This window comes from Pomacea canaliculata, linkage group LG12, assembly GCF_003073045.1.
Source record: "Pomacea canaliculata isolate SZHN2017 linkage group LG12, ASM307304v1, whole genome shotgun sequence".
Lineage (NCBI taxonomy): Eukaryota > Metazoa > Mollusca > Gastropoda > Architaenioglossa > Ampullariidae > Pomacea > Pomacea canaliculata.
The window spans coordinates 16,470,146-16,477,271 of record NC_037601.1 but is presented as its reverse complement, the minus strand read 5'-3'; positions in this window follow the sequence as shown (position 1 = coordinate 16,477,271).

The window sequence follows — 7,126 nt, the reverse complement described above, 5'->3', positions numbered from 1 at the left end:
AGAAATTAGTTCCGCAACAGACCGGAAGTGAAACTACCTCATAACTACAGACAGGAAGTGAAACTACCTCATAACAGACCGGAAGTGAAACTACCTCAGAAATAGCTAAAGATTAAGTAAAGCTTCATTTGAAAGAGCTACAGACCGAAAGGAAGTGTAGCTACCTCAGTAATAGCTACAGTCCAGAAATGAAGATAGCTAATAAAACAGACTGGAGCTGAAAGGTACCTCAGAAATAGCCATGACCGGAAGCAAAGGTTAGTTCTTTGGGCGCAAATAGGCAATGTCATATTGGAGGATCTCCCAGTTTTATTTCCGGTTTATAGTATTATGGCGCACGCAGCGAGATGGTTAGAGATAGAGGGAGAGGGGTGTTATAATCATAAGCATGAGATAAAGGGCCCTCAGAACACGGCAACATGACATCCACCCAACCACCCAATGTTTATCTCGTAGATCATACTGGAGGTAAAGGAGCCTTTGAAGTTTCCCGTCCTATGCAGCAGCCCCACCACAGCCTGCAGTTTTATTTCATAAATATAAGCTAAAGAGCCCTCGGAGGCTACTGTGCGTCGAACGCTAGCCCCTCAGTTTAAAGATTTATTCTCGCCTGGCACTGAAGACCGAAAGCAGGGAAGTGGGTTGGTTGTTGGCGTTTGAAGTTCTCGTAGGGCACAAAGTCTTTTTTTTTTTCTTACAACTAGGTAAAGCTCAGTGCAAGACACTTTTTCCCCAAATCTGGGTGAATATCTTTTTTCCCTTCTTGAGATACAGGCTTACAAACATCCCCGTTCACAGGAAGAGGTCAAATCATGACGTCACGTTTGTATACATATAGGGCTAATTGACATTTGATCCCAATGGCTTTAAGGCCTTCACAACTTAAACATATTTTTTCACAATTAGGCGTTGTTAGCTTCTTTCTGGGAATGGTGATGTGTGTAGGGGTGTATCTGGAAAGAGGAACTCACCCAGGTTTCGTGAAATACTATATTGGACTGAGTTTCCACCAAACTTTGCACCTCACGAGACCTTTAACGGCTTGTCAGCATCAGCAGCTCTATCACAGTGAATGTCAAGAATGAAGAGCGTGTGCAGCTAATCATTTTTCAGTTTGTAACTCGCTGTCAGCCCACAATCCATTTTCTTGTACAGGTCATGGAGGTCAGTATTCTGTCAGTACATGGCTTACTCGCCTGCTGGTTGTCTTTTTTGTTGGTACCCCCCGCCCCCGCGACCCCCACCACATCCCATCCCCCTTTGCTCGTCAGTTCCTCGGTCAAAAGTTGTCATCTCTAGCAGCGAACGCCTGTAAGCGATCTTAGAAATTGTTGGCGTAGCATCTTACCCGTGTCCTGATATTGGAATTCTCTTTGTCCCGGGCAACATGCCGGGAGGGAGAGGAACTAGAACGAGGCTCAGGCTCGGGAACGTGCAGCACCTTGAAGTGTGTGGTTAGACGTTGACAGTACCCACTGAGAGTGATCTCCCTTGTCGCTCACTGGAGGGTAAGGAGGAGGATAACCATAGGCGCCTGGAAGAGCGGCCCTGTACAGAGAGATGGACAATGTTTCTGAGGGTATTTCCTCCATTATCCTACTCATAAGAGCAGTTAATTAGAAGCTTCGACTTCTCCTTACACCTTCTCATTGGCTGCTGCTCGCAAACGCTTTGAAGATGTGGAGGGTAACACAAGGAGACATGGACAGTGGCTTAGAAAGTTGTTCAGCTTTGCTGAGTGGGGGAGGGACAAACATGTTCACAGTGAACGATGTTCATATCCTTGGCTCAGTAACTTTTTTGACGGGGGGGGGGCTGCCCCTCTTCACCCCATCGCCCCCCGGTTACTACGTCACCGATAGAAAGGCTTAGGGAGGGAACGCTCACCGGTGTATGTGAGAGAGAGGGAGGAGAGAAATGCAAAAAGAGAAGAAACAGAGACATAAGTATAGCTATTGCTGCTGTTACGGCTACTGCGTGCGTTGCTACTGTTTTAGCCATTATTCCTCAGCATTGCAAGGCTCTGTTTTCTTTTTGAGTTTTGTAGGGGTGGGAAGGAGAAGGAGGGACACAGTAAAATTTTCTCTCCTCTGTCAGTGATGATGGCTCTGACTGGTCTCGGCTCAGTCTAATGGTCAAACTACTTCCGCTGCATGTCAGGTAAGTCTGTCGTAAGAGTGATTTTTCAAAAAAAGAATCTGACCATGGAATGAAGAATTTGACACTTTGTTTGATTCCTTAAAATAGAAAATTAATTGTAGAACAAGTTCATAGAAAACAACAGAAAACACGTAAAACAAATGATATGTGGAGAGCAATGGTGGGGAACGTCTGGCCTGATAAAATCATCTTGACCCGGCCCGGCCAAGGCAGCCGCAGGCGAGACTTCAGTAATTCTAAGAGATTGTTTATAGCAACATAAATTTATATTAAGGAAAAATAATAATAGCGCAGATTTTGATGAAGTGCAAGAAACACCCAGTAAGGGATAGACAGAACACAGAGTACATGTCGGGACAGATACCCATGCCTCTCGTCGGCTGCCCACGACCTGTATGGACAACTTTGGAGAATTATTCATTCATGTAAAAAACATCCCAAGCCGATGGTAGACCATCTTTTGTTTGATGTCAGCTGTAGATACGTGTAGCGTTCTTCGACCATGTCTGCTCATACAATAATGTTCGTCGACATCGCCGTGCACCTCAGTGTACAGCTCCGGTCTACAAATGCCCAACATTATCATTTCATGGATTTCCAAAGGATGAGAAAACGAAAAAGTTTTGGCTGGTAGAAATTCGTTTGAGTTTATTAGTTTATTTGCCTGCATGTGTAGCATGTATATAAACACTTTGTAAGTGTCGTGAGCTCCTCCTTCAGGAGTAGATGTCGATGTATTAATGTAATTTCACTGCACAACCACAAACAGAAAATTGTACATTAGGAAAAAAGGTTTTGTTAATATAGACTCTGTTTCTTCTAGGAATTTTCTAATTATAAACATGTACAGACTCTGAACAGTTGATTTTCTATGCTTTTCATAGACGCATAACATACTGTATGTTATGTACATACCTGCCTCGTTTTCGTAGTTAACTGGAACAAAATCGTCTGCCAGAAGTCCAGTAATACAAGTTTGTGTATAAAACAGACTACAGAGTCCCAAAATACTACCTTTAATTTTGCGAAGACAAGTTTGGAAAGATGAGAGAGCAGGTGTGTGTTGTCTTCTTGAGTGAGTTGAGACCAGGCAAACCGTGAAGAGCAGTAACAGATGATCGAGATCGACATTTTTTACACTTGTAAAGATTTATGTCTAGTCTAGGTATCTGTAGATCAAGAGGTCTTTTATTTGGGTAGTGGTGGAGGTACAGGTTTATGGCGATAACTGATATAGGCGCTACTGTCTGAATGGGTTGGGAAGAGCTCACGAAAGGGATGCAACACCAGTTTTGCCTCATATCGAGGGTAATAAAGTTGCGTCCCTTTATAAGAGATGCGCTGGAGAATCGGATGCATAAACAAATTTATCACTGTTGTCTAACAAAAGAGAGTAACTGAAATAAAATAATAAAAAGTTGTCCAGATAGATTTACATATTCAATTTCAAGAACAAATGCTAGTGTTGCAGACCGGATAACATTTTTTGACCAACATCAGAAAGCTTTTATGAGTAGAGATTTGACCGCACACACACACACACGTATATACTTGTACTGTATATACATATACAGAGAGAGAGTTTGAGAGAGAAGGAACACATGGATAGAATAATCATTGATGTTATGGAGTCTTATCAGTGCTCAGCTGTCCTCTTGCAGAAAGTGATGCAATTACAAAAATAAATAATAATAATAAAAAAAAACCCACATTGACCTCTGACAACGACTCATTAGTCGATCTTTTGCACAGCTGTCTGCTCAAAAAGTTCAACTGGCAAAGTTCCCCAGCTGCCGCACAGCGCACTAACAATAATTACGTCACGTGATCGTCGTGCCCCTACCCCACCTCTCCCTTCCGTCCCCTTTAAACGAAACAGTGGAGTTGTTTCGGCAACGGAAATAGTTCTCACCTGACGGTTGAAGCCGTGCGTGGAGTGTTCGAGCAGGACGGGCTTCTACACGAAGTGTTCTAGAGGATTCTCAAAACACCAGAATCAGTGTCCCCCTACAACTCTCCCCCTACCCCGTACTAGGGGCATGCTTTATTCATTTATGTCACGCTGATCCAAAAAAAAAAAAAACAACCCCTCCTTCAGGTTCTTTTTGTGCGAGTTTAAATCAATTAGATGTTGAGTGAAACCAAAACGAACTTTATGGCGAGAACACTCCAGATATAAATTGTTATACAGATATAAACATAATGTTTTTAAGCTTTGAAATTCATGTTTTCTGTCCGATCTGAGAGTATGGGCGGGATAACAAATTGTGACATCTTCCTTTCTTTCGCTCTGGAATTGTTTGCGAAATGCTTACTCATCGTCTAGTATAGTTGGTATCTTGATCTTTTCGTCATCCAGTCCCTTCTTCTTCTATTTTTGATCATAAAAAAAGGTCCAGTAACCTAGAAGCTGTATAGAAGCAGTGAACATGAATCACCGTGTCTGCGAAACAGAAGGTTGCGTGTTCGAGGTCTGCTAAGACATGTGGCTGGATACTCTGCCCTGCCCACCCAGCACCTGCTCTGAAGAATTCATCTTGAAAGAAAGGTTCAAGGAGAGGGTTGGGTTCCGCCCTCCACATGTTCCAGACACAGTGAAAGTGGTTCACTGTCTCTACAGCCTCAAGCCTATATGACTCACTACCTATCGTTCTATCAAACTCTGCCACAAACAGACCCTCAGCCCTATAAAGCGAAGGAATGCTCCCAAGGGCACAACGTAAGATCCGAGCTTTCAACGAGATAAGCGAGAGAATAAAACGTCTCCAATCCTCAACTAAATCCGTCTCAGTCACCTGTTCCCACGACAAACCTGACACTGCGCAGGCCACACAACACACCCAGTGTCAGACTTTGCTATTTCTCCTGACCATCCCAGGGTCCTCCAGCAACTGTATCGTCTCTCTGGCAGCAGGTAGGTGAGCTGAGCTCACTCTTATCACCGGCTTGGTTCCTCGAATCGGTCTCCACGCCCTGCGGTGCCATATGAGCCAGTCACCCTGGAAAGCAACATCATCCAAATTTCCCGAGAGTCCCTCAGTCTTGCCAGAGTCTAACAACCACCGTCGTTCCAGTGGCAGGTTGCGCACGGGCGAAGCTCACGCGATGGCGGCGATGAAAGGACAGAGGTCATGGGTATCAGGCGCTCCATCGAGCCTCAGCTCCCGCTTCTTGTTATGAAACGGCGCGAGGTATCGCGACCGAATCGGGGTCGAGGAACACAGGCATTCCTTGTGAGTTGCAAAAACAGGAGAAAACACGCCCTCATAGCTCGCTATTTCCATCGTCCTGGTCATTCTATTTATGGAACGCCGCGAGTTTAGAAAAACATCAAGCCCATGATGACTGGGGATACCTGAACGGCGATGATTATAACCGTTCTTTGTTCACAATTGTGACGAATGTGCCTATTTTTGTCTTATGTAAATATTCTTCCTACTTTGGCTTTTTTGGAAGAAAGAGTGGATAATATGAACGGAGTGTTCATCTACGGCTGCAATATGTTTTGTATATAATATATGTTTTATATATGATATATGTTTTATATATAATATATATTTTATAAATAAGACATAAGTAGGAAGTTATGCGTTATTTTTATGATTTGCGAATTCTAGTTTATGATGAAAATTAAACCGTGGAATTGATAAAAATCGACGTATAAGTTTATGAGTTCTTGCTGTACGGTTATATATATATAGATGTGTGTGTTGCTTTGTGGGTTTTTTTTCTCGTTTTTGTTGGGCGTGAGAATCACACCTGTAAAGCGCATCGAGTCTTAGAGAAATAAAAGAGTATATAAACTTGTTTAATTGCTAATTCTTTATAAAATACATTGCTTTAGAAAAGCTGATGAAACAATCGCTCTCTGTCTTTTCGAGGTCACATAAACATATAAATCCAAGGGCATGCTAGATATTTATGTAACTCCGGTTGTTGTTGACCAAAAGTTTCCCGGAGACATCGTTGGTGGACTTGTGATTAGCTGGCGAGGTTTGACACGATGGCCAAGGACGACAGCAGCAGGGTTGCGACAAGTGGAAAGCACTCCATGTTATCGCACTCCTGATGTTATTTGAAGTCGCAGGCAGTACAGTCTCAGGACATGGAAACAATGCCCCCTTTTAACTGTTGCACCGGTGCCCTGCCATGGAATCGCAGAAATTCAAGGCTCGCTGGGATAGTGTGGGTGTTTCGTGCTCGTGCGTGTAAAATGCTGTTGGACCCGATCGTTGCTTTTCTTTTTTTGTTATCATCGCCTGCAACTGGTTGGAATTAGAGTAGGTAGGTGGATGCATATTTACCAGTGGTTTTGGCAGGACGAGCCTGTACGAACCCTGCTAACTTCCTCAAGAGGTCTGTTGGCTGCATGTGAATCGTCCTTTAGGAACTTCAGTAGAGGATCGACACCGACACATTTTCCTATTTATTGTGGGGAGGATGGTCCATGAGCGTTTGAAGTTTTTAACAAAATTCGTGAGGTAAATGGTTCAACAACAACAACAATAATTTTTATAGCACATTTCTCATCCGGCAGCAATCTCAATGTCCTTTGACATAAATAATCATCTTCACAATATTTCTGTCACAAACATTCGGACACACAGCACATGCACACACATAAGAGCGCCCCCTACCCCGTACACACCTACACATATACATGCACGCAAGGAGTGGAAGGTATGAACAGAGAGAAGAGCCACTTAAAATATTCCCGGAATAAATGTTTTTAAGACCAGTCTTGAAAGCATCAAGGAACAATAAATAACGGCGCACAGACTGCAGTAATCTTCTCTTGTGCAGGTAGATACATACCTACCTGGCGACTTGCGCACAGGTGGAGCAATGGAACCTGTCTCCATCATGCGAGAGTCTGCGCGGTAGTGCACGTTGTAGCGCAGCCTTGCATCTGCGCATCTCACAGGTGTTGGAGGTTGTCGCTGTGGGTATACGAGATATGCCGCCG